The sequence below is a fragment of the Crocodylus porosus genome, unplaced genomic scaffold, assembly GCF_001723895.1.
Source record: "Crocodylus porosus isolate Cpor-Errol unplaced genomic scaffold, CroPor_comp1, whole genome shotgun sequence".
Classification (NCBI taxonomy): Eukaryota; Metazoa; Chordata; order Crocodylia; family Crocodylidae; genus Crocodylus; species Crocodylus porosus.
Window position 1 is genome coordinate 15752025 of NW_017728911.1, and position 6704 is coordinate 15758728.

Below are 6704 nucleotides of genomic sequence, written 5' to 3' on the forward strand. Positions count from 1 at the left end.
GAGATAACTGTATCTAACCTTTCCCAGTAGCGGGCAATGCAGGCTTCTGAGCAGCACTCAGCTTGCAGCAGTAGTGTGTGTGTGTGTGTGTGTGTAGGGGGTCCTCCTCCTTGTAGCTGACTTGTATGCTCTGTTGACTTCACAAGAGTTTAATTTCAAAATGAGAGGCCTGTCTTTCCTGGGAGTGCTTTTGTAGTAGAGCAACACCAGTGTATTATACCAGCAGAGTGCTACTGCAGATGCAGGCGTCCCAAAGAAGCAGTGCTAATTACCCCTGTAGTAAAACACCCCCCTCCCACACAAGCACAACAAGCTACACTGCAGTTTTGAAGTATAAATGTACCTACCCTTGGCACTTCTGCCAGTGCAAGTACGCTGGTCAGGGAACACCTCTAAATGTCTATGACTGACAGAACTAGGCCAGCACAAAGCTGTGGTTTGAACCCTTTGACATTTATTTTTCTGTTGCCTAGGGGGCCAGGGTGGGATGACAAAAGAGAGGAAGGGAAATAAGGAGACCAAAAAATAACTTGAAACAAACTAAGCCGAACACCAATTATTTTTACACAGAAAAATCATAAATCAAATTTAGGTGGGGTGGAGGGAAGTGGGGGAAAGATCTGTTTTCAAGAAAAAGAAATTGCTAAATCCTGGAACTGCAGCTCTCTAGCACAGGCCTCTACCACATGTGGAGCAAGAGAAGCTTTTTTTAATTGTCTCTGTACCCCAGCCACCAAGCCAGAGAGTAATAGTTAATAAAGTGGCGCGGCAGTGGATAATGCAGCTCTTTCTGAGTGGAAGGTTGTGCCTGAGGATCCCTGAGCTGTAGTCCAAGCTCTGGGAATAGAGTGATCTACTAGTTAGAAACAGCATAGCCAAGCCCAGAGAGTTAGCATAGTCATTCTCAAAGTGACACACCTTGAATTACAGATGCATGGTCAACTGTTCATCAACAAGGCAAGAGACAAGTCTTCAGCTCAACCTTTATTGTACTGCACTCAAAGCAGAAAAATACATGTATCCCTTTGTGTCACAAAATGGAACCCAGCATTGGAGAGAACTGATGGGAACGAAGTTGTTAAATAATGGCATCAGGTCATTTCTGGGGCACCAACTGTCCTGCAACAATATGGTTCCTTCTGACAAATCTTGTGCCGGGTCATTTTGACTGTATTCCCCCAGACCCTGGAGAGCCAGCCATAGTCAGTCTTCCACTGGTCCTAGGAAAACATTCATTTAGACAATTTTTAATGTCCTTGGGAAGACTCAGGGAAGACTCCCTTCTCTCTGCCAGCCTGAAATGCTCCTGTATCACCTTTCAGCCTTCCTTTCTTTGTTTTATGGCTCCACTAACAAGGCTGCATCTATCCATCTGTTCTCCCTATCTGCTAGGAAACTACTTACAAACACATAGCACGGGATTGCAGTTACAATGCACACTACAGAAATACACCAATCACTGCTTGTTGCTAGTGCATTTACCTTAGAAAGTCCTCACACAAATCTTTAGCTATTTACCAATAACCCATTTAATAAAGTGCTTCTCAGACCTAAGCCTTTTCTTGCTTTATTTTAAATACAGGATCATACTGCAATTTGTACAGTGTTTTATTTTGAATATAGGATAATACTGTTTCTAATATTTGGTATACTATTTAATAATAATTCAGTGTAAAATCTGTACCTACTAGCTGCACTATGAACAATGGAAGATATTTTCTCACGCCTGCATTCCCTCTCTCATACTTTGGTTCACCTCTCAGTCTCCACCTTCTCCCAGTTGGGTACCTCTCTCCAACCCACACTTTTTGCCTGTCCCAGGCAATTTGCTTCTACCTTCTCCACTGAGACTTGGAGAACTTTGCAGATTCTTCATCTGGAAGAAGAGGAGGAAGGGTAGAAATATGGAGGAATAGACACAGGAAGGATAGGAGTGAACCAGGGTGTCAATGCTGTTTTCTCTAGTCATCTCTTTCTGTGCTTTAAGAACCTGAACACATACTATTATCTTGGAAAAAATTACCTTACTTCTGCATACTGATGTAAGCTGGACTCTACTCTGATAAACAAGTAGGCAGACGAGTAGCAGCTGGGAGTAACTGCTTGCTATAGGAGCTATTACAGTGCCTTGCCACTAGCTGGGAAAAGAGCCTGTAATGATTGCTTTTCTATAACAAACTGCACCCCGCAATAGAAACAGACTCATTTCACTTACTCTAGTTTATTTTTACTACCTGTTTTTCCCAGGGTAACTTTACCCTGGATTCAAGGCACTTACACTGGGTTGGGGTTTATATCATGTGTTCACATCTTCTGTATGCCTGTGTGAACGCGCGTATCTAAGCCCTGAGCTTTACAGATACCTGAAAAGTCAATGAGGGGAGAATGCAATAGACAAGATAAACCCATTTCAGGGTCAATGGTTATAACAGAGCTGTAAGACTGCATTCCCCCATATGCAATCATCTCTCTGAGTCTGTGATTCAACCCAACGGTGCCCAGAGAAGGGGACAATTTTCCCTGTAAAAGAAGTTCTGAAAATGTAGAATGGGTTACTGTTGCCAGTTTTATAAAATGCCACTTGTCCCCCTTCACAGTCCAGGTAAACTCTGACCTTTCTGAACCTCCCACGGAGTGACAGAAGGGTCTCCTGTGAAGAGGTAAGAGCCCACTACTGGTCCCTTTTCCTCTGGACAGCCCAGATCCCATTTTCTGGTGTGGGGCTCACTGCACCCTTATATTTCACAGACCCTATGGTGATCCCTAAAACCCAGCCTCTTTCCTCCTCCACTTCTACCTCCCAGCAGTGCCTTCCCGAGGTAAACTTACAGCTCAGCACACAGGAAGCAGGGTAAAACCTCTTCTTTTGTTCCAGAAATTGTGCATGGGAGCCCTTGTGAATCATGTTTTTCTTCTCTATGGACATAATGAACCACTGATTTGCTGTATCTGGATCCCGCGTTACCTCCAGTGCTGGGGAGAGAACCAGAAACTCAGGGGCAAAGTTCACCCCTGGGGAAGACTGGGACCATTCCTCACCCTCCCCAGCAGCCCTTTGCTGGCTGGGACACCCCCTGATCAGAGAGCTACTTCTCTGCTGGGGCTGGACCTGGATGTCACTTCAGCTCCATCCTGCCAGGCCTTAGGGCTGTTCTTCTCACTCTGCTGGGGCTGCAGAGGCTTCCTGCTCTCCTGCTGCACCTCCTGCTCCCTGGGTTCTACCTACAATTTCAGAAGAGGGGGTGCTGGGGGGAGGTCTACTGCTTAAGGGAAGGGGAGGGATAGGGTGAGGATTCCTGAGTTTTCTTGTCAAATTCAGCAGGGAAATGAAGTCTATTGTTCAGGGCATGGTGAAACTAAAGATGAAGCTGCCTATGTTCTACACCCAGTTCTGGAAGAAGCCTAGAGTAAAGCTTGTGAGACCAAGTGCAGAGGCTGGAACTCAGGATTCCCAGGTGCCCCCCAACCTGGATAGCGGGGGCCAAGACTGGGGAAATCTTTAGCAGAATGTGCACAACCAACCTCCCCTTCTTGCTTACTTGCAAATCCCTCCTGAAGATAAGTGAGTTTGGTATTGATCTGCATTGTACTTCAGTAGGAACTGTGTGACCAACTCCCTTAGGTCCCTTCCTGAATGTCCCAAACCTCATGGCACTTGTCCTTTGCTTTTGCTGCTGGAGATGCCACCCTTTGTTTCTCCAGCTCAGATTTCAGCATCTCTAGAGGCATAAAAGGGTTTGGAGAAATGTGATTCCATAAGCACCTTGGGGCTTTCTGTTCTCTGTGTGTGCACAAGAGGGACCAAGTCTTTGACTGGAGCTGTTCAGCTTGATCACCTCGATGCAATTAACTGATTATGCTTCCCTGGGAAGCATAAAGCTTCCATTTTCCACCACTGTCACACTTACCAGGTCCACAGTATCATGCTGTTCAAGGACCTCCTACTCTTGAATGTGTTTGGCCTCCCAGCACCCCTTCAAGGCAGGGCAGTGATATCTCAGCCAGGGTCTTAATAACCGCCAAGGATGGAGATTCCACAACCTCTCTGGGTAGCCTGTTCCAGCACTTCCCCACCCTCCTAGTGAGAACGTTTTCCCTAATATCAAACCTAAACTTCCCTTGCTGCAACTTGAGACTGTTGCTCCTTCTTCTGTCATCTGCCACCACGGGGAATGGTCCAGCTCATTCCTCTTTGGAACCACTTTTCAACAATATCAACAATATTATACATTATTCAAATTCTTTTTTTAAGGCTAATTTGCAACAAACCAACATTTGGCTTTAAATAAAAAAGGACATGCACCAATCTCTCTTAGAAGAATTAATAATAAAATCTGTGTCACTGTTTGTTACCTTTGAATTTCTTCAGAGCGTCCTCTAAAAAACCAGTTTGGTAGGAGACAGTGGTAAGTTTTTTTTTCCAGTTCTTGAGGGATGGCCACTGGTTTCTGAAAATTTGTCTTCTCACACCCAAAAATGCCTATTTTTTGGTGGGGGAAGGGAATTATTTATTTTCTTTATTGATCATTGTAGCTATTAAAAATTGGGCCCAACATCTAGCGTAGAGAACCCAATCCAAGCCATGTGAACCTTTGGCAAACCATTGGAAACTAGGCAAAATTAAGGTTTGATCCTGCATTCACTGAAGTCAATGAAATGCTTCTCCCTCTACTCCAACTGGAAACTTGTGAGACTGGATCAGGTCCATGGCTTATCTGGTGCAAAATCAACAGCTCCAGTGCTTACAAGCTAAAGTGGCTCGGGCATTATGTATCCTCTCTGCTGTGCTTGTCTCCATTGGCAGAGTCACTTTTTTGCCACTCTGGTCCCATACCTGATCCATAAGCCACATAGTATCAGGGGAGACTGGTCTCTGATGTGGATGCTGGTCCACTTGAAAGTGGCCTGTATCCCTACACCTTCTCCAGTCCATTCTACATAGATCACCACATAGCCCCATACGGTGATGATTTTCAGTCACTGCTGAGATACCAGGACTGTCACCAGTGCCCCTGAGGTGAAAAGCCCAGATTCCAGCCCAGCATCCAAAGGAGTGGACGTTACTTAGTCCTTTCCTCAGGCTAGATATGACTCTTTGGGTCCCTCTACAGGTGCAAGGAAAGGCACAATGGGATCCAATGCATGATTCACATAATCACACCTCCTGCCAAGCCATATATGCAAAGCAGAGGTGTGACTGCCAGATCGCGACTCGGATCCCATCACACCTTATTGCTAGTGCAAGGGAAGCCCAATCATGGGCTCTGTCTGCACTGGCAAGAAGCAAGCTACTGAGGCTGGGAGCTCCTTCTGCTGCCTAGACTCCTAGCCATGAGGGTGCACCCTGCCCCCACACAGATGAGCTGCAGTTTTCCAGGTGTGGAGGTGTGTGGGGCACACCCGCAGCTGGGAGATCACATGAGCTGCAGTCTCCTGGCTCAGGGGTGCACATGGCCTCCCCCCAGCTGGGAGCTCCAATCAGGTGATATGGCTCCCAGCCACAGAGGTCACTGATCAGTGATCACATGTTCAATTAATGGCACAATAGGAAGCATCTATAAAGTCATTATACATTCTGTGGAATCACTTTGTACCTTATTCCTCTTTTTATCACACCATTAATTGATTGAACACCTGGCTGGGTGGCCATTTAAGGTGTGATTAACTGGTTAATCACACCTTTGAGTGTAACATGTAAATGGGGCCCAAATCTAAAAGACCAGTGGTCAAGAGATTGCTTTCAGCTACTAACATGCCTGCCCCCCACACACACACTTTGCCCTGGTGCACTGAGGTGATCTAGCTTTTAAATAGGGTCTCCAAGAAATTCTCTTGCAATGTGGAGTGTGGCAGGGAATGAGAAGGAGCTACATACCTGCTCAAGGTATTTCAGACATCCTAGAAAAGAGAGAGAAGACAGGTAAGTGTTACATGCTTGCTGCACACCAACAAACCCCAATACTTTGGAGAGTCCTTAGCCATCACCACCACCTTGTATTCCCAGCAAATGCCAGCCCTTCAAGATGTTGATATTAAGGAGCCTGTAAATATGCAGACCCAGGGCTGTGTGAGCTTAATGCATTTAACCACCTCACTCTACAAACAGCACTTCCCTCCCAGTTAGCTACTAGAGGTACCTGATCTAGACATACAGGGCATGATTCCATGACACTGCTGTTTCTCAGCTCATCTTCTGGGCACCAGTGTCTGGGTGTTAAATCTGGAGCCACTACCCAAAGATTCATTGGAGATCACAGCCATCGAAAGGAAGAGTGTCTAGCTCTAATATTGGGCCAAAACTATTCAGACACTCTCCCTTTCCTGTGTAGGAATCCCTGCCAGTCTCACCTGCAGGAATTTACTCGCTGGCTGCTCGCTTCTCCCCTCCATCTCACTGATCAGCTCATTGAGATGGAAAATCTCCTTTGACAGAGCAATGACAAACTCCTGCTTGCTCTTCTCAAGCTCCCTGTCCAGCTCTTCCAGCTGTGCTAGCTGATGTCATAGAATCATAGAAGTTGGGCCGGAAGGGACCTTGTAGATCTTCAAGTCCAACCCCCGGCCCAGGCAGGAGCAAAACTGGGCTCAAATGACTCCAGCCAGGTAGGCATCAAGCCTCTCCTTAAAGACCCCCAGGGTAGGAGCCAGCACCACTTCCCTTGGAAGTTGGTTCCAGACCCTAGCTGCCCTGACTGTGAAGTAGT